This window comes from Thamnophis sirtalis, unplaced genomic scaffold (assembly GCF_051295495.1).
Source record: "Thamnophis sirtalis isolate CommonGarterSnake01/CBP01778 unplaced genomic scaffold, rThaSir2_p1.2 scaffold_1, whole genome shotgun sequence".
NCBI classification, from domain to species: Eukaryota; Metazoa; Chordata; class Lepidosauria; order Squamata; family Natricidae; genus Thamnophis; species Thamnophis sirtalis.
Window position 1 is genome coordinate 155477978 of NW_028261381.1, and position 20999 is coordinate 155498976.

At 43.8% G+C, this 20999-nt stretch overlaps 1 protein-coding gene across 8 annotated transcripts in view; it reads left to right on the forward strand.

Annotated features, from left to right (window-relative positions):
- The first annotated feature begins 5921 nt into the window (after positions 1-5921).
- Positions 5922-20999, forward strand: part of NIN (ninein) — a 144092-nt gene continuing 129014 nt past the window's right edge. For 3 of the 8 annotated variants that reach the window (XM_087728669.1, XM_014063748.2, XM_087728703.1), the window contains exon 1: positions 7115-7453. The gene's annotated coding sequence lies outside the window, so the exon portion shown is untranslated. Of the gene's footprint in view, positions 6081-6215; positions 6302-7112; positions 7454-7913; positions 8333-20999 lie in introns of those variants that run through there. The other 5 variants (XM_087728676.1, XM_087728685.1, XM_087728710.1 and 2 more) reach the window with 5 other exon arrangements.

Below are 20999 nucleotides of genomic sequence, written 5' to 3' on the forward strand. Positions count from 1 at the left end.
TAATCCATCTGCCAAATTATGTCCTCCATGCAGAATTGAAGACTCCTCTAGTGTCCTATTTTCTGTCTTTTTTCCACAATTCCTAGTACATAGAAGTGTAAAAGTTTGAACAATAAAATGCCATGCCCTTTGGGACTGTTCTTGCTCATTAACCAGACTTGTTACCAGTGGCTTTATAGTGTTCTGTACCTTTTAATATAGACATTTAAATTATAGATAATGTAAACTGGTCACAAAGGAACGCAGTGACTCAGTGGCTAAGACGCTGAGCTTGACGATCAGAAAGTTCGGCAGTTCAGTGGTTCGAATCTGTAGCTCTGTGTAACGGAGTGAGCTCCCATGACTTGTCCCAGCTTCTGCCAACCTAGCAGTTTGAAAGCATGTAAAAATGCAAATAGAAAAATAGGGACCACCATTGGTGAGAAGTGTTCCATGTGCCTTTGGCACTTAGTCATGCAGGCCACATGACCACCGGGATGGCTTTGGAAAGCGCTAGCTCTTTGACTTTGAAACTGAGATGAGCACCGCCCCCTAGAGTTGGGAACGACTAGCACATATGTGTATGGGAAACCTTTACCTTAAATTGGCCACCTGTTCTTCTTCCTGCCTGTGCCTTTTTAATGTTTAAGAAATCAATAGCAAGCTACAGTATATTTTTGGCCAGGTGTATTGAGTGGTGTGGGTGCTCACTCAGATGTGGTTGAATGGGAATGCACACTAAATTGGAAATTATTCACAATTCTTGCCTTAGCTTTGATCTAGGCTTTGAAGAATGAAGAAAGTCTTTCATCCAGTGTTGTAAAATTGGTTTTCCACAATAGCCATACTTGTTTGTTTCTATTTGGGAAGGTGGTGAATCTCAGCATCCATAACTGGCAAATCTCAAACAAATCACAGTCCTTTTCTAAATATTCACAAATGAGGAATAATATTCAGCAAAGGCTGGACATTTGCCGTGAATGTCAATCTACTGGAACAGCAGGTGCTTTTCTTATTTCCTTATGTTCTTTTAATGTCAGATACAGCTTACCTGCTTTGACCTCATATCTTGTGTTTGCTTTACTACCTCACCTCTCCTCTTGCTGGGCTGCTAGAAGATGCCGAACAAGAATGGAGAAATGAATGTAAAATGTCATGAATGTAAGGCAGGGAAATGAAGTCTTTCATGTCATGGAATAAATGAATGAATGAGATATGCAAATGAAAGCACATATGGCACCTGTATTAATTCCACATACGGAGCCCTCTTTTGTATCAGAAGAATTTATTAAATCAATAATAATTTATTAAAATAAATTAACTGGATTCACAATGTCCCCAACAAAAATGGATGCCTCTAATCACACAGTTCAGGGCCTTTTTCTTACAACATGCCAAGTAGAGGCATGGGGAATACAAAAACACAATCATGTAAAGTCACATCTGCAGCTGAAAAAAGCAGCAGTTGCAATCATCATTTTAATTTTTTTATACCCTCTACCCCATACATGCAACTGCTTAGAATGTTGCTGAAATGATGTTTTAGTTGACAGTTGGTGTTAACCTTGGTGATTTTTTTGTGACACAGTAGGTTTTGTGACCTATCTATGCTGCAAACCCAGAGTATCCAATGAGCCTAGAAAATGAGTTAATGTCCAAATGAAGCATTGTTGCATGAATTTTCCTGCTGTTTTACAAATCACAGCACACTATACTTCCATGTATTCAATCATCCTTGTCACAGTTGTCCCTTACGTTCCCATTTAATCAACAAAGGGAAATATTTGTAGCTTAGGGTTGAAAGGATGAGTCCTTGCTGCTCTCTGCAGATGTTTCATTACCCAAACTAGGTAACCTCATCAGTGCTAGTTTGGGTAATGAAACATCTGCAGGAAAATCACAAAGCTCAGAGAGCAGTGAGGACCCCTCATTCCCATTTCATGTCCACCAGTTGCCAGTCTGAACTCTAGGCCACTCAGCCTCTATCTCAACAGATTTGTTTGTGGGCTGCCTAGCAGGAATTTGGTTAGTAAATTTAATAGTCTGGCATAGAAATTTGATGGCTGGATAGATAGATGGATGGATGTAGAGATAGATAGATGACAGATAGATAGATAGATAGATAGATAAATAGTTGGATGGATACAGTAGATAGATAGATATCAAGTATCAAGTAGGTTTTATTGTCATTTCAACAATATACAGTACAGTACACAGTGAAACGAAACAACGTTTCCCCAAGACCAAGGTGCTACATCAGACAACATAGATAAAAAGAAAAAGAGCAGCACACAAAACTACATATAGTTCTAAATCTAAGAACTTAGAGTGTTGAGAAGTCTAATGGCTTGTGGAAAGAAACTGTTACACAGTCTGTTTGTGTGGGCCCGAATGCTTCTGTACCTTTTTCCAGATGGCAGGAGAGTAAAGAGCGTGTATGAGGGATGTGTGTGGTCAGCCACAATGTTTCTGGCTTTATGAATGTAGCATGTAGTGTATATGTCCATGACAGAGGGAAGAACAACCCCGATGATCTTCTCTGCCGTCCTCACTATTCGCTGTAGGGTCTTGCAATCCGACATGGTGCAATTCCCAAACCAGGTGGTGATGCAGCTGCTCAGGGTGCTCTCGATGGTCCCCCTGTAGAAGGTTGTGAGAACGTGTAGAAGGTTGTGAGGAGCCGAGGTGGTGCAGTGGTTAGGGTGCAGTACTGCAGGCCACTTCAGCTGACAGTTCTCTGCAGTTCAGCGGTTCAAATCTCACCAGCTCAAGGTTGACTCAGCCTTCCATCCTTCCGAGGTGGGTGAAATGAGGACCCAGACTATGGGGGCAATATGCTGACTCAATTTGCTAAAAATCTGTAAACCGCTTAGAGAGGGCTGAAAGCCCTATGAAGCGGTATATAAGTCTAATAAACAAACAAACAAACAAACAAACAAACAAACAAACTGTGCCTTCCTCAGTTTCCTAAGAAAGTAAAGATGCTGCTGGGCCTTCCATGTTATGGAACCGGTGTTGAGGGACCAGGTGAAATTCTCCGCCAGGTAAACACCAAGGAATTTGGTGCTCTCTACGATCTCCAGAGGAGCCATTGATCTTCAGTGGGGAGCAGTTGTGTTGTGTTCTCCTGAAGTCAACAACCATCTCTTTTGTTTTGTCTACATTCAGAGACAGGTTGTTGGCTTTACACCCGTTCATTAACTTCTCCACCTCCTCTCTGTATGCTGTCTTGTTGTTCTTGCTGATAAGACCCACCACCGTCGTGTCATCAGCAAACTTTATGATGTGATTCGAACTGTGCATTGCTAGAGTCGTGCGTCAGCAGGGTGAAAAGCAGGGGACTAAGCACACAGCCCTGAGGGGCTCCAGTGTTCAGTATGATGGTGTTAGAAGTGTTGTTCGCGATCCGGACTGTTTGAGGTCTTCCCGTCAAAAGGTCCAGGATCCAGTTACAGAGGGAGGTGTTCAGGCCCAACAGGGTCAGCTTGCCCATCAGATGTTGGGGAATGATAGTGTTGAATGCTGAACTAAAGTCTATGAACAGCATTTGTACGTATGAGTCTTTGTTTTCTAGGTGAGTGAGGGCTAGATGGAGTGTAATGGAGATGGTGTCGTGGGTGGAGCGATTCGAGCGGTATGCAAACTGCAGTGGATCCAATGTTACGGGCAGCAGGGTCTTTACGTGCCTCATGACGAGCCTCTCGAAGCACTTCATGATGATGGGAGTAAGTGCAACCGGACGGTAGTCATTGAAGCAGGACACTGAGGCAGGATGGTCGTTGTCTTGAAGCACATTGGAACCACAGTGGTACTCAGAGAGATGTTGAAGATGTTGGTGAAAACATTTGCCAGTTGGTCTGCACATCCTCTGAGCACTCTGCCAGGAATATTATCTGGTCCTGCAGCTTTCCATGGGTTGACTCTGCTTAGAGCTTTCCTCACGTCAGTAGTGGAGAGACAAAGCATCTGGTCGTTGGAAGGAGGTGTGCTCTTATCATCAATAGATAGATAGATAGATAGATAGATAGATAGATAGATAGATAGATAGATAGATAGATAGATAGATACCGTATTTTTCGGATTATAAGACTCACCTTTCCTAAGAGGGTGAAAATTTGGGTGCGTCTTATACACTGAATGTAGCCCCACACACACACCAACCCCAACCCTTTGGTCTCTGCCTCCCAGCAATTTACGTCCTTGCCGCAAAAGGGGAAAATGGGGCTTGCGAAGGCTGCAATAGGCTATAACAATACCTGCAGCCTGAAAGAGCTGATGATGGGAAGGCCAAGCTGAAATTGAAAGTGAAACTTGAGGCAAATTGCTAAGAGATAGAGGTAGATTTTTTTTTCTTGTGCAAATCAGGCTGTTTGCTGCAAGGAGGTAAGTCAGCAACTATAAATGCCTATAGAATGTTCAAATTAGTAGAGTTATTTTTTAAAGACTGCTTTATTATTGTTCTAGACAGCTTAACAAAATGAAGAAGATTTTTAAAATAAATGCTTGATCTGAAGAGGCCCAGTGCTATGGAATCTTCTTTTAAATAGCAGAGAATAACTATACTTCCAGAAAGCCACATCAATTTTAACAGCATCTGTACAAGTATAGCCTGAAATGTAACACTACAAACAGTGTATATTGTCTGTATTGTTTGCTGTTTGTTGCAAGGAGGCAAATTGCTGGGAGGCAGAGGCAAATATTTTCCCTTTGTTTTCCTCCCCAAAAGCTAGGTGCGTCTTATATTTCCATAAAATATGGTTGATAGATGATAGACAGATAGATATAGGTAAATAGGCAAACACAGACAGAGGTAGGTAGATAGGTAGAGATAGATCAATAGAGCGATAAAAGATATATAGGGGAGAGAGAGAGAGAGAGAGAGACTACTATATACACTGGACTAAGAGGGATTTTTCTCAGACTAAATAGGGCAGCCCTCATGCTCACTCTGAACCCTCTGGAAGGGCTCTATCCAGATTTATGTTGCTTCACCTATTCACTGAATGCCTCTTTTCAATGATCTACAATAAAACTCACTAAGAATGCAATCGAAACAAAAACATATACAGTACAATTAAATCAATTCAAAAGAAAGGAGCCATATAAACTAGGAAACAGCCAGGCAGTCATTCAAAACGAAGAACTACAATATAATTCAAATGCCAATTCAAAATCCTTGAATTTCCCCCCTCTCCCCCCCCCCAAAGTCTTCACCCTAACACTGACACCAGTCCAGTCCCACCTGGGGAGGGAATTAAAAAATATATGGGGGCAGCACAGAAAAAGTTATCCTGGCTGGTAGATAGTCCTCAACTTACGGTCACAAATTTTCTGTTGCTAAGCGAGACATTTGTTAAGTGAGTTTTGACCCGTTTTACAACCTTTCTTGCTGCAGTTGTTAAGTTAATCACTGCAGTTAAGTTAGTAACCTGGTTAAGTAAATCTGGCTTCCCCTTTGACTTTGCTTGTCGGAAGGTCGCAAAAAGGGATTGTGTTGACCCCAGGACACTGCAATGGTCATAAATACGAGTCAGTTGCCAAGCATCTGAATTTTGATCAGGTGACCACGGGGAGGATGCTACTGTCCTAAGTGTGAAAAACGGTCCCAAATTGCTTTTTTTTCAGTGCTGTTATAACTTTGAACGGTACCTAAACGAATTGTTGTAAGTCGAGGACTGCCTGCACTTGTTCTTTTTAAAAAAACAAACTGAAATTTGTCCTCCGACTGACAAGCTTCCGTTTAGTGACTCTATGGAATGGGAAAGGCGGGAGAACAGGAGCTGGACGAAGCATTGACTGCCGAGTGATCGGGGCATCCCCCCCCCCCGTGCCCCAATTCCTCCTCTTGCTTGCTCGCGCGAAGCTGCGCCTGCGAAGGGAGGTCTCCGGCCCCGGCTCTCCTCCTCCCGGGCGTTCCCAGTGCGCAAGCCCGCCCTCCCCTCATTCCGTTCTCGGCCTGCTTCTGCTTTCTCCCTTCCCCGTCGCCCACTTCCGTCTCGATCGTCCGGAGAGCCCCCCGTGCACTGGGGAGCTCCAGGAGGCAGCGCACGGGCACGCGATGCCACCTTGACTGCCGGATGGAGCGCGGAGCCCTGAGGCTGGTAAGGCCGGCTCCGTTTCGCGTAATTGCGCGCGGTTGCCTCTCGCCGCCCTGGTAGCTGGGAAACGTTAGCCGAGGGCGAGGTGCAAAGCGACCCCTAGAGGGGACTCGGGGGTACTGTGGGAGGGAAAAAGCGAAGAGGGAGCCCCGAGGGAAGAAGGCGAGAGGAGAGATCTGGGTGGAAAGTGGGTAACAGCCCGTGCCCCGCTCCGCAGACTCCGGGTATGTGAGTCGTGTGAAGGCAGAGAAACCGCCCTTTGCTGTGGGGATCGGCGAGGGGGGACGAGATGGTGTGAATGCAAAGTGGCTGCGGGAAGGGGGAAGGAAGGACGCCAGGGAAATGCAATCCCCAAGGAGAAGGGGCACTATAGCCATCAGCCTTTTCCAGCACTGTGGCGTGCTGGCTGGGGAAGATGGGTGGGTGTAGTAGAATAGAATTCTTTATTGGCCAAGTGTGATTGGACACACAAGGAATTCGTCTTTGGTGCATATGCTCTCAATGTACATAAAAAGACAAGATACATTCATGAAGAATCATAAGGTACAGCACTTAATGATAGTCCTAGGGTACAAATAAGCAATCAGGAAACAATGAATATCAATATAAATCGTAAGGATACAAGCAACAAAGTTAGAGTCATAAATAGTCAAATGTATCCCGCGAGTAGCTGGTAGGAAAACGTCAACTAGTTGGGCGAAGGGTTGGGCGAAGGGTTGGAGGAAAGTGGGGTGCGTTTCCAAAGGCGAGCAATTAACCAAAACTGGAGGGAAGCGACCGCGCCAGGGAGAGTAACTGCAATAACGGGAGCAATAACGGGAGCAATAACGGGAGGTGAGAGAGCCGAGCAAACTGTCTAGTAGTAGACGACTCACTTTGCGGGGGTGACGCAGGCTGAGAAAGTGGGCCGTTCTCTGGAGCAGCCAAAGCGGCTGGGAGGGAGAGAGAGAGAGAGATTTGAGGTGCGCGGTGCGGGGAAGAAGCTTCTCCCGGCTAACGGAGGGGTGGCCGGTGGGACTGGAACGAAGGAACCACTGTGCGCCCGGCGCGGATTTGTCAGGTGGATGTGAAGGCGGCGTTCACGTGTGGATGGGGGGAGAGGGTAGAGGGGGGAGCTGACTACCCGAGGGAGGGAATCCAGACGGAGGAGAGGAAAATCGGAGGCGGCTCACCTCTGCCCCCCTCTGGGGCCGCCCCTTAGAGATGCTAATATCGTTCCAGTCCTCTTTCCTCCCCCCCCAACACTCCGCTCAAGACCCCAGCCCCGAGACGGAGGACTACAACAAAAGCCTCGTCTGTGGGGCCCTGGCGGGATTGCTGAAAGCAGCGGCGACAGCAGCAGAAGCGGGAAGGGTGACGCGTAGTTCCTGAGGCAGGTGAGATTTCGGGGTCGGGGCAGGGAAAAGAGAGGTGTCCGGAACGCAGCTTGGGAGGACCCGGCGCCTCGTTCTCACGGCACTTAGAATAAAACTCCCGCTGGAAAGGAAGCCCGGTCTTCCTAACGCCGTCTCCGGAGGCTTTCTGGGGCTCCCTGGCCCTCTTCCCACTTTTAAGGTGCTTCGTCTTTCTTCCTCCAGCGCTCAGCCTCGCTTCCTCTCGTAAACCCACCTGTCTCCTGAAGAAAAAAAAAAACGAAGGTGAACGCTCTCCCCCCACCGTTTTCGTTTTGACTTGGACAATGGAGAAAGGGGAGGGGGGAGAACTAGTCAGTTTCATTGTTTGTCAACTGCGCGCAGCTGTAATCTCTGGTAGCTATAAAGAAGTAACGTTGTTGGGAGGGGAGACAGTAGGAAGGGGATTGTTTAGCTTTAGCAAAAGATTTGGGGGGGGGGTGAGATTCTTCAAATTTGCTCTTCCTTAGAAAAAGTTGAATGCCTCTTTGTGTTTGTGCCTCTGTGAGAAAGTCAGGCAACTTAAAATGCCGGGTGCCTAACTAAGAGGGCTTTAGAACTGCCAACTGATCAGTTTGCTCTTTAAGTAACTTCAGAGGAAGGATTTGTAATTGGGCAGATGGAGAAAGGTAGATCTTCCGAGCTTTAGAAGGTAGCAAAGTTTCTATCTTCAAGAAAAAAAAGAGGAGGATCAAATCAACTATGAAAGAATAGAATTGCTACTCTCGTGGCTTAGTAGTATCGCTTACCCCCTTTATCCCCAATACTCGGATTTCTTTCGATTTTTTTCACATTTGGAGTAAAGAAAATGCATGAGCAGCGTCTTTTTCAAAACAGCTAAAGAGGAGAAAAAAGTTTTATAAGGTAATATATTCCTACAAGTCATTTACTAGTGAACTATTCATGGGTTACTCAGCTAATGTAATGGGGGGGGCGGTTGTCATACGTTAAGAAGCTAAGGGCTGAGTTCACACAATATATTGGGCTAAAATATGCCTGGCTAGTTTGTGTTTCAGTGATTGAGTTCTTCTAATAGAATACCATAGATTGGATAAAAATGAAAATGGATCATTTGGGTTATTGTTTTAGTATTTTGTGTAAATGAAGCCCTCAGATTAAGCTAAGGTTTGTGGGAGCATAGCAAGGAACAAATAATTCATTCACTTTTAATATGATGTATGCATGACCTGAGTGCATCCTTTGTTTGTGTGAATGTGCTTTATTGATTACATGAGCTTGTTCCTTGCAGCTTTAAACATTTATGTCAGTTTTGCCAAATCCTGCTAAGGAAAATATTGCAACTCTAATGTTTCCAAGTTCTCAGAATCTCAGTGTTTGAAGCAAACTCTCAGATAGGCTGAAGAACAAAAGATTATTCAGAATTACAATATGGAAACTCTGATAATCACTTAATTGTTATTCCTGGACACAAATGAGAGCTTGTGGGACAAGGAGGGTTCCCCATTGCACCTTTCTCTCCCCCTCTCCAGATCACCTTTTGAAAATAGAGGAGGTGTGTGTGTGTGTGTGTGTTGATTTTGAGGTTTTTCTCATAAGGGTTGATTGAGTTAATTGCTCCATAGTACCCTTCTCTATAGGGACGTGGTGGCTAAGACGCTGAGCTTGTCGATCAGAAAGGTTGGCAGTTTGAATCCCTAGCACCACGTAACAGAGTGAGCTCCCGTTACTTGTCCCAGCTTCTGACAACCTAGCAGTTCGAAAGCATGTAAAAATGCAAGTAGAAAAATAGGGAATTGAATTGAATTGAACACCTTTGTTGGGAAGATAACAGCATTCCGTGCACCTTCATAATTTAATCATGCCGGTCACATGACAACGGAGACGTCTTTGGACAGTGCTGGCTCTTCGGCCTTGAAATGGAGATGAGCACTGCCCCCTAGAGTCAGGAACAACTAGCACAGATGTACGAGGGGAACCTTTACTTTACCCTTCTCTAATTTCCATTCACATTTCACAGAATGAAAACTGGTGGGTCTGTAGGTTCCCCCTTCCCCTTATTAATGGAAAGGTTTATTATGGAAAAACCCCATTACAAATAAAAAAACATTTACATATGCACAGTGTTTCACAAGTCTGCTTCAGAGCTATTATCATAAATTTTCTAGGGCTTTCCAAGCAACTTTATCTTTGGCTGAGATTTCCTGGAACACAGCCTGGTTAATCAACCCTCTTTCTTTGCAAATGCAAAGGAGGGTTTTCAAATTATTGGAAGTATTGCCTGGCCTGAATTAGTGGGAGGGGGAACGTGGGGATGGCAGTGATAAATGTTCGACTGGCTGGCACTGGGTGGTGCAAATGATAGCTCTGCTCAGCAAATGAGGACAGTTATCAGCTGTAAAACTGACTTTCCTGGTGACCCTTGAAGTGGCTTGTGACATGATTGACTGCCACCGTGGGTGCTGCATGCTCCTTTGTGTTCTGAGCTTCCCCTTAGAGATTTTCTTCCTGTGTTGCTCTGCTGAAGCTTCTCCAGGCAATTTGTGTTCCATTTATGAGACCAGAGACATTGTAAAATAGCTGATAAGTTGAAAATGGCTAGGAAACAAAATTGCATTTTGCCTGAATTATTCTCCTCTGCTCATTTTTTAAAATTATCTACTTCAGAGGTGGGTTGCAGGCGGTACGCCCCGGTACGGGCTTACCGGAGCCTGCCCGGAGCACAGGATACTGTTCCGGTATGGTGCTCCGGAGGGCCCACCCGCCCGCCTGAGCTCCTTACCGTGTTTTAAAGCTTTTGGTGCTTATGTGCATGGTACATACATCACCTGTGCGATGCTCTGCTGAGCAGCTAGAGCCTCACGGAGGCTTGCGGAAGCGTTGTTTGCAGCTACAACACATGCGCGCACTGCACACATCCATATGGGCAATGCCGGGCCCATTCCAACCATACCGGTTGGGACGGGATCCGGAACCCACCACTGATCTACTTGGACATTTAGAAGCAACTTTTCTTTATGACACATATTGAATTGTTTCATGCATCACACTGATGTATGGTTGGTATCATCATGATTTACCGAATAAATAACAGTGTGTCCTTAGTGAGATACATAGACCCCAGTCATTGCTTCTGTAAGAGACTGTAATTTGTGGCCTAAAAGACTCTTGTACACCATTAGTTCAGGATTGAAATGTTGGTAATAAGATTTAAAGCTAGTCAACCATATTTTAGGTCAGGATTAGTAGAGTTAGTCTTGGGTGCACATATTGTGTGCAGCAGTACTGAAATCTAAAAATTTTTGCCACCGGTTCTGCGGGTGTGGCTTGGTGGGCATGGTCATGTGACCGGGTGGGCGTGGCCAACTTTCTTCACTTTTTAACCATTTTTTCCCTGCCAGTTCAAACGAATAGGTAGGAAAAAAATGCTTTATAAAGAGTGTGGGGGAAAATGTTCCAACAATCGCATGGATCAGCTGTGAGCCGGGCGATCATCGGACCCTCTTTGTTTCATTTTTTAAAGCATTTTTTTCCTACCTATTCGCCCCAACTGGCAGGAAGAAAATGGTTTAAAAAGTGAAAAAAATGGTTCCGATGATTGCAGGGCTCCCAGCTGTTCCGCACGATTGTCAGAACCAATCCCCCCCCCACTTTTTAAAGCTTTTTTTTACTACCGATTTGGGCGAACCTTAGCATTTTTTGCTACCGGTTCAAGTGAACTGGTCAGAACCGCTAACATTTCACCGCTGGTGTGCGGCCAGATCAGTACAGGGTGAGAAACTACTTAGTTCAAAGCAGAACAAGTTCTACCATTCCTTTTCCCCCCTAGATATTGCAAAATCATTCCATTTCCCTTCTGCCTGACTTTTCTCCTATGAATGGGTCACCTCCTTGTATCTGAGAAGTTGCAAACCTACCACAATTACTCGTCACTTCCACTGAAATAGAAGGTTTCCAGATGACCAAACCACAGAATAATATAGAACTGAGTCAAAGAAGCTTGGATTGCAGCAATTGTAGATTTCTAAAACAGGTAGAAATTAATAGGCTCAAGCTGCATTTAGAAACAGAGGAATCTGAAGTGATAAAACAGGGAGAAAATCGCTATGTTGGTAAGGAAATGAGAGAAGAGTTAGTTGTATTTTTCTGGTTTACTACAGATCATCTTACTTTGGGTACTGTATTAAAAGGTATGGAATGGTTCATTCATAAGCCAGATTCCTTAGCCATAGTTTATTGAAGAAACTGGTGGCTGGATAATCCAAACAAGTAAAGCCAAAGCCCATGGCATACACCATTTATAAATTATCATACACAAAGACTACAGCTGAAAATTAACAGTTTTCCATCATTTTCAGGAACACCCTGAAATAGGCATAAAACAATTAAAACAGTTATATTCCCCCAAAAGGGGAACCCCTTACCCAATTTCTGCTACATGCATAATTATATCTATACCTTCTATGGTCCATAAATCCTCAAAGATGGTTCTTGGTCACCAAAATATGTTCTCTTGTGCTTAGCATTTTATATTTTATCCAGTTAAATAACCTAAATGTAGTATACTGCATGAACTCATCCTACAGCTGGGTTCACATAATACAATAGGCCATAGTTTCAAATGCAAATGCCAAGTCTTATGCAACATGCTAAAGCAAACCAGCCATATGTTGGCTCACTTTAATGTATGAACCCAGTTAGAATCTGACTTTCTAATCAAGAAGATAAAAGCCTAGTTTCCTATGGTGAATATATGGTGTCTTCCTGGTAACCCCCCTGATGTGGTCTTTGTTCTCTCTTTAATCCAGCCCATTAGGATTGTGCAACACTTCAGATTCAAAGACCCAAAAATGCTTTGAAAGGTAAAGGATGCTAATGTAAATCCATCTGCCATTGGTTAAGCTAAGTGCTTCTTTTTGTGAGATTAAGGGGACATGTTTGCTTTAAGGAGTTGAGGATAGGTAACAGCGATAGTACAGCCTGGTATCCTGAAATATCATTTTGCTTTTGAATTTGAAGTGCTACTGTACCTGCCTGCTACAAATTACTAATATGCAAACATATGACTAGAAAGGTTGATAGAAACACGGGTGACTGCCCATAGACCATCTGTTGCTTACTCAGTGCCTTCCACATGTATGGCAGGAGCAGCAGGAGGTGATGGAACTTCAAATCTAAGTTATAGGGGTAGAGCAGGGGCCTCCAAACTTGGCAACTTTATGACTTATGGACTTCAACTCCCAGAATTCCTCAGTCAGCATGTAGCAACTTGGCAACTTTATAACTTATGGAATTTGGATAGGGATGAAATTCAGCAGGTTCTGACCAGTTGTGGAGAACTGGTAGCAGAAAGTTTGAGTCATTTGGAGAACCGGCAAATACCACCTCTGGCTGGCCCCAGAGTGGGGTGGGAATGGGGATTTTGCAGTATCCTTCCCCTACCTTGCCCACCAAGCTATGCCCACTGAACCGGTAGTAAAAACATTTGAATTTCACAATGAGTTTGGAGAGGAACTCCTGGGGTAGAGGAACCAACAGGCTGCCTGTACCAGAAAGAGCCTTGTGGCTCTGCCCACTTTCACAAACCAGTGTCTGAACTGCTGGAAACAACTCTTACAAAGTTCTGCAGGTGAAAATCGAATACCTGATGGCTGGGAATTGCCTGACTTCCTGACAATTAATCCCACCTGCAGCCAGCAACATAATAACTGAGAGCAGTGGGAAACACCACAGAATGATTTTCCTGTCTTGGAAGAGCTACCGTAACTAGGTTTGTTTTGGAGAGCAGCATTATCATCGGAACTCTATAGAAATTGGTTCATTTAAAAACAGTCGAATCTTGGCAAAGCAAGCCCAGTTTCATGGATGGAGAGTCGCAGGAGAGCTAGTTCAGCAGCACCAAAGTGATTCTGTGGGTGAGATATCTGGGGTAACTTTTTTTAATGGGGGAACTGGGAGTAGGAGGCCAAACCTTCCCAGCTTTAAAGAGCCAGGACTTAATCTTTGCTGATACTTTGGGAAGTGCCTCAAGGACTAAAATGGGAGGAACTGACTTCCAACAACTTCTGGGTCTGACCATCTCCCCAAGATGACAAAGCAGCTAAAATGGGGAAAAAATTAATTCTCCTTAGCATGGGAGATGGGGTGTTAAAAGGGAATATGAAAAGTCATGCTGAAATGTCTTTATTGTAACACTGAATTTCAATTCAGGGGTTCTGGAGCCCCCCCCCCCCGCAAGGGTGCTGCTTGGTGGATTTCATGCAAGATATTGTCCCTTGCTTTATCCAAATCTGAAGTGAAGGGTTAAGCCTGGGGAAATCAGCTTAGTGCCCTTCCCGTCAATTTGCTAGCTTTTCGCAGACAAGATTTTGATGTCTTTGAGAGAGAAGTATTTCCAAGACATGATTGTGTTTGCACATGCACACTCCTGATTGAGTGAGTATGTACAAAGTTCCAGTTTACTGTTCCCCCAAATAGGTGGTTTTTTTAATTGAAGCTACAGGCTTACAATGCAGTGGCAACCCGAAATGGCTGCCCTGTTGGATTGTTTATCAAAGAATCCTCAGATCTAGCAACCAATTAAGTTCCTTTGGATAGTGACATTGGGACATATAAATTTAATAAATAGAATGATCCAGGAGGCAATTTTGACTTCAAATGTCATAAAAAGTCTAGCTTATTGAAAATTCTAGTTTTATGGAATGGGTTCATCTATATAAAAATAGATCCATATACCATGTCTTCCCGGAAATAAGACAGGGTCTTATTTTCTTTTGACTACCAAAATAAGCACTTGGCCTTATTTTTGGGGAGGTCTTATTATTTTTGAGGTGCAGGAGGCAGTGATGGCTGCTGCTGTGTGGCAATATTTTCAGGGAGACGGCTTATTTTTGGAAAATGACTTATTTTAGCGCATGTGCTGAAAAGCCCGACTGGACATTATCCAAGGAGGTCTTATTTTCAGGGAAACAGGGTGTTTGCTGGCTAATTAAGTTGGGTAGCTACAATAAATTTAAATGCCCAGAATAATTGAGGTGGGGAATTGAGCATATTTTGTAAACAGAACTAATCTTTCACACATCTGGAAAGTCTCCAAATAGGGGAAAAAATATTTTGAAGGATAAAAGTAGCAACAGAACTTGGCAACGTACCAGAAGCTGGTGCAAAATCAGTTGGGAGAATGTATATGTCGTTCCACATCTGCTGGGAGCATATGCAGCCTTGGATGCGGGGAGCTTTCTGGGAAGGTGAAGATTTTAGGGCTGGAATAATATTGCAAAGTGCTGGGATGACGGATGGGGCTTCGCCTTGTAGGGTGGGATTTTAAGAGAAGCCTTAAGATTCTTAGTTGTAATCCTAAAATAGGCTTAATTAGCATTTACACTGTTGTTTCCTACCTCAAAATGGCAGGAATCTGCTGTCGATTGTCACTAATCATAAATACAGGAAGATATAGAAAAAGGGTCTCGGGTTGCTTACTTACTTAGGTACTGGGAGACTGTTTAGTGTTTGATTTGTTTTCAAATAATCATCCCCAGATTGGGTGAGGATGTATTTTCTTTATCCTATTTAAGTAGTTTGGGGATATTTTGGTGTGTGTGTGTGTGTGTGTGTGTGTGTGTGTGTGTGTAGTTCTTCATCACTTCTGCTCAGTTCTGTTGCTGGTCTAGCTGTCTGTCCCTGAGGTGTTCCAAATATTTAGAAGGCTTTTATGCAGTGATGCTATTCAGCCGGTTCTATCTGTTTCTATCTGTAGCGGTGGCGGGGGGAGGCTCCGCCCAGACTTCATTATGTCCCGTTTTTGACGCTCTGCGCATGTGCGGAAGGTCTTGCATGTGCATGGAGGTGGCACCCATGCGCTCACATTTGAGAACCAGTAGCCAAGGTTCCTCTGTTCCTTTGAATGGAAGCAGAATTCTCTGCATCTCTTCCTCCCTTTTGCAGACTTATAAGTAAATGTTGATTTAAAATAAGCCAATTCTATTATTGTTAGTAGTTTCTGGAACTTTTCAACTCAATCACTTACCTGTTTGTGAGCTTTCCTTGGAACCTTTAAGTTTGCAGTGGATTTGATCTTTAATAAGCGTTTCTCACAGCCCTGACAGTTGATAATTTCTTTTGTCTTCTCTTTCCTTGCTTAATTAAGACTGGAAAAAAATCTTCCACACTTAGAACTGCCTTTCCTAATCCTTCAAATGAGTTGGTGACTATTTCCATCATTACCCAGCCTCTATTGATGGAAATGTAGACAAACCATCTGAAGGACAGTGAGTTAGGGAAGACTATTCTGAGTGTATAATTTTTAGCTTCACTCTAAACTCAGGAATGAGAAGGAGAAAAGAAAAGGTATTTTAAAATAGAGGAATGATTTGATGGCTAAACATGACTCCAGTTTTATGTGTGTTTGGCTGAATGGGTGAGCTTGGCTAATGAATGAATGATTTAGATTTTTTTTTTTTTTTTTTTAGATTTACTTTATTTGTATGCCGCCCTTTTCCCTGAGGGGACTCAGGGCGGCTCACAATTCAGGGGGAGGGAAGGACAAAACAAGTTACATACATGAAGACAATACATCATTAAAAAATGCAACAGTCATACTATTCGGGTGGGGTTGAAGTCTTTAGCCCCAGGCCTGTCGGGACAGCCAGGTTTTAAGGGCTACGCGGAAGGTCTGGAGGGTGGTGAGGGTACGAATCTCCACGGGGAGTTCGTTCCAGAGGGTCGGAGCAGCCACCGAGAAGGCTCTCCTCCGGGTAGTTGCCAGTCGACATTGACCGACTGATGGAATTCGGAGGAGGCCTAATCTATGGGATCTTATCGGCCTAGTGGAGGTAATTGGCAGTAGGCGGTCTCTCAAGTACCCAGATCCAATACCATGAAGGGCTTTGTAGGTGACAACTAGCACCTTGAAGCGCACCCGGAGATCAACAGGCAGCCAGTGCAGCTCGCGGAGGATAGGTGTTACGTGGGTGAAACGAGGTGCACCCACGATCGCTCGCGCGGCTGCATTCTGGACCAGCTGAAGTCGCCGAATACTCTTCAAGGCCCAAATGTGTGTATACTCACAATAAACTAGTGTATACAAAGTATTTTCACCTAGGTTCTTTACAGTATCTGAGTCCAGTGCTTTGCACTGGGACTAGCAGCAACCTCCAGTAGCTGTGGCAGTGAATTCCACCCCTCCCCATCCTATTTCTCTGCCATCTGGAATCATTTGAAAGTTAGAACTTTGCAAATGCCAGAAATTGTTTCACTGTATCTAAGTTTGATGTACTGCATGCTGTTTCTATATTTTCCTGGAAAATCTCTGCAAGATTTCCCAGGGAGAGAAACAGATCAAGAGATTTGCTCAGTTTGCAAACATTGCAAGTCCCAACTGTGTGCTACTTTGAATGATTTGAGACTGGTTAGCCAATGCCATTCCTATTGCTATATTTTGTAGAATGATCTTTTAGAATTGGGAGTACTTTATACCTTTGTAAAAAAAAAAAAAGTGTATCACTTCTTATTCTCTCTTCGGGAAACCTGATGTCTTTTACTAAAATCTACGTGGAACCCAAGTCAAGGAGCACATGATTTCTCTAGGCCAAGGTGCCAGGAGGCTGCACCTCAGGCAGATATTCAAAGTCAAGGCAAAATACATACGTGCTTGTATGTGCATGTGTGTGTATGTGTGTAAATATATACCAATACATAATTGAATGCCATGTCTTTACTTCTTTTCACCTTCTGTTCTATTAGAAAGATTATAGTTTCATTATAGTTCCCAAGGGCTTTGAAAGCAACACCTAAGTCTTCCAAAGACCCATGCCAATGTCTGATTTAAGGGTAAGAGGCATTTTCAGGACAGCTGATACAAGGAACTTGTTTGGCAAGCTTATCTAGCTGAGCACTTTGTTCCAAGTTCTCCTATGTCCTGAGGTGCTTGTGAGCTTCACTGTTCCCTCTAAGGTGCGCGCCTGCGCGGCCGCGCACGTGGCTAGAAACCCCCGCGCAGAGATTTCTAACTGCCGCGCAGAGCTTTCTACCAAACCAAACGTGGGGAAGTCCTTTGCAGGCGGCTAGAACTGGCCGCCTGCAAAGGACCTCCCCAGACTTGTTTTGATGAGCCGTGGCAGTGGTGCCTCTCTCTCCACGTGGAGCACCTGAGCTGGCCCCCGCGTTATCCCTCCCCCTTCCTCCTCTGCCGTGCTTTTGAGGCCCGGGAGCTAGTAGGAAAGCGGTGGAGGTGGAGGCGATGGCAGGGATAACCCAGAGCCCAGCTGAGGTGCTCCGAGCGGAGGGGGAGGCACCACCGCCGCTGCTTTGCCGGTGAAGGAGAAGGAGCAAGAGGACTGGCGGCTTTGAAATGGTCCCGCCGGCTGCAGATTTGATTCGGCGTAAGCAGGGGCCGAACACATGCTGAGCCGACTTTGCGCAGTGAGGCGGAGTAATTCAACCCCCCCCAAAGAACACGTGTGTGTGTGTGTGTGTGTGTGTGTGTGTGAGAGAGAGAGAGAGAGAGAGAGAGAGAGAATTGGATCAAAATTGGTGGCCAAAGGAGTGGAAGGAAGGAAGGAAGCCCTGCCCCCTGTGAAAAAAACTGAAGATGGAGCAGTGAATGAATAAGCCATAAAAGCAACAAACAGTTAATGCGTAAGTAAGCTGAGGAGGAAGTTCTCAACTAAGGAAGCAATATTAGAAAGAAATATAAAAAGCTCAATATGCCAAAACACTTATTTTAGTCTTCATTTAATTACTTGTATTGTAGTCTGATGTAACATGTTTTTAAAGTTAACGTTAGTTAGAAAAGATAGGGTACAAAACTTAAATAATAAAAAAAATTCTACATTCATTTTGAAAAATAAATGCAATACTTGATTAATTTCATATCTTTATTTAAAATAGTTTTGGCATGGCATATCATTTTATTGACTCAGTTGGAAATGATGTGGATGTTGTATCTGATTCTGAGGCATATATATTCTTAAGTAACATAACATATAGCATATTGTCCAAACTTGCTAGACTATTTAATTGATCTTATTACTTTAAAGGGGGAGAGTTTCATGATAAATTATTTTATTACATTTATGTTGTATTTATATATTATATTTATTACATTTATATTCCACATTATATATTTGTATTGTTATTTTAGTGTTTATTGTCAATTTTGATAGATATATTGATATATCAATACTGATTTTAATCATACTAAATAACAATTACTGCTATTATTTATCAGCATTAAATATTTACATTTTTAATATCGAGTTAGTCATATTTTAGAATAATAGGATTATCTTTTAATAGGATAATTGGCAAAATCTAATTCAAATGTGATGGGTTGCATTCCAAAGGAATGTGAGAGGACAGGTTGCCTGCAAAATGCCAGGACCCAGGACCTGTTGGTGCCATGTCTCTCTCTAGCCAGTCTAATGATCTAAAAGCTGAGCAGAAGTCTTTTTTTTTCCAGGGTGAGCGGAAAAGTATAGTGTTTGAGTAGCACATTTTCATGCCTGGCATTCATCAGGCTGAAACCTCGCTCACAATTGGTGCTTGGCGCTTGGAATGTTGCGCAAATGTCCAGCAGACGAGACAGAAGTTCAAACTGTTGCTCTCTTAGGTGCTCAGGCATGAAACTGTGCCGCTCAAACACTATACTTTTCCGCTCACCCTGGAAAAAAATTAGAGGGAACATTGGTGAGCTTTTGTTTCACTTTATTTGGATTTTGAGCTTGGTCATCCCAAGTTATGCAAGAATGGAGGACTGAATGGAGTCTGCGAGGCTTAATTTGGTGGCAAGGATGGGAAAGGGGAATCTGTTGATGTAAATCAGGCATCTCCAAACTCGGAACTTTAAGACTTGTGAACTTCAACTCCCAGAATTCCTCAGCCAACCATGCTGGCTGAGGAATTCTGGGAGTTGAAGTCCACAAGTCTGAGTCCCCCTGATCATAAACTATTGGGAATGTCTCTTGAGCAAATTTTGTGCCCAGGAGAAAACTTGGGCAAAGGAGTTTGCCATTGCTCTGTCCCTGCAGTTGTCCTCTGGACCAGCTTTGCCTGGCACCTGATCACACTATATCTATTTGTACATTTCTGGAAGGTTGACCCTGTCCAAACACTCCAGCCATGTTCTCAGCCACTGGGCCAACTGGAAGAAAGATACAAGTCTGCCTATAAATACTGACAAAGGCTCCTGGGAGGTGGAAGGTGGCGCAGTGGTTTGGGGGCAGTACTCCAGGCCATTTCAGCTGACTGCTATCTGCAGTTCAGTGGTTCAAATCTCACCGGCTCAAGGTTGACTCAGCCTTCCATCCTTCCGAGGTGGGTGAAATGAGGACCCAGACTGTGGGGGCAATTTGCTGACTCAATTTGCTAAAAATCTATAAACCGCTTAGAGAGGGCTGAAAGTCCTATGAAGCGGTATATAAGTCTAACTGCTATTGCTATTGCTATTGCTAACCTTCCCTTTGGTTATTTCCTCATATAATAGAATTAATTTTGTAAGGTCTGCAGCTTACACTTACACTTGGGAGATTATTTCAGTAACCTCCCTAATGTTTGGGGGTCCTACATATTTTTAAAATTTTTATCCTGCTTTTATTTCTTTAAAAGTAACTCAAGAAGGCAAACATACCAGTGGTGGGTTCTGGCCGATACGGCCTGGTATGGCTGTACCGCTAGTAGTCCAGAGCAACCGGTCAATTATGCACACGTGCACAGCGTGTGGTGCCTGCGTGGCCTCCAACGAGCAGCTGGGTGTCACAGGGGTGGTGGAGTGCACATGCGTGCTCAGCATACCAGTAGCGATGGGGAGAGGAACCCACCACTGAAACATACATAATGCTAATTTCCCCCCCCCCCTCTAATGTAGATTGGGCTGAAAAAGAGTATTCCGAAGTCACCCAGTTGGCTTTCGTGCCTAAGGCAGAACTAGAACTCACAATCTCCTGGTTTCTAGGCCAACACCTTCACCACTAACTCTTGCATGTACCCTCTTTGCATAACCTCCCCCATCCCCAAACTTGGGTTGTTAATGTTGAGTTGCAAATGACTAATGAACATCCTGAACCATAGCGGTGCATAATGAACATCCTGAACGATAGAGAGGAGGGAGCAATATCTACAACAGTGCTTCTCAAACCTGGCCACTTTTAAGATGTATGGCTGGCTGGGGAATTCTGGGAGTTGAAATCCCTATATCTTAAAATTGCGAAGTTTGAAAAATAGTGATTTATAATCTGAACTGTTTTTCTTATTTTTAGGAGCATTGTTTTCCAAATAGATTTTTAAACTTTCTGGACTTATAATAAAGTATTATGAATTCTGAGTGCCCCTTGTGAGTCTCTTCATATGGGCCATGACTGGTCACAAACCAACATCCATTATAAGAAACATTGGTGATGTTGTATCCATCTACATATCTCTACGTACAAGTTTCCTTTTTTTTTTCTTGGGCACCAGGGATGGGTTCTGGCCTGCTTTACTGCCGGTTCGCTTGTGCGTGCATGTGCAGTTCAATTAAAATTGTTCTGCGCATGCACAGAACTCCAAAACAAGATGGCAGCAGCGACCGGGGAACCAG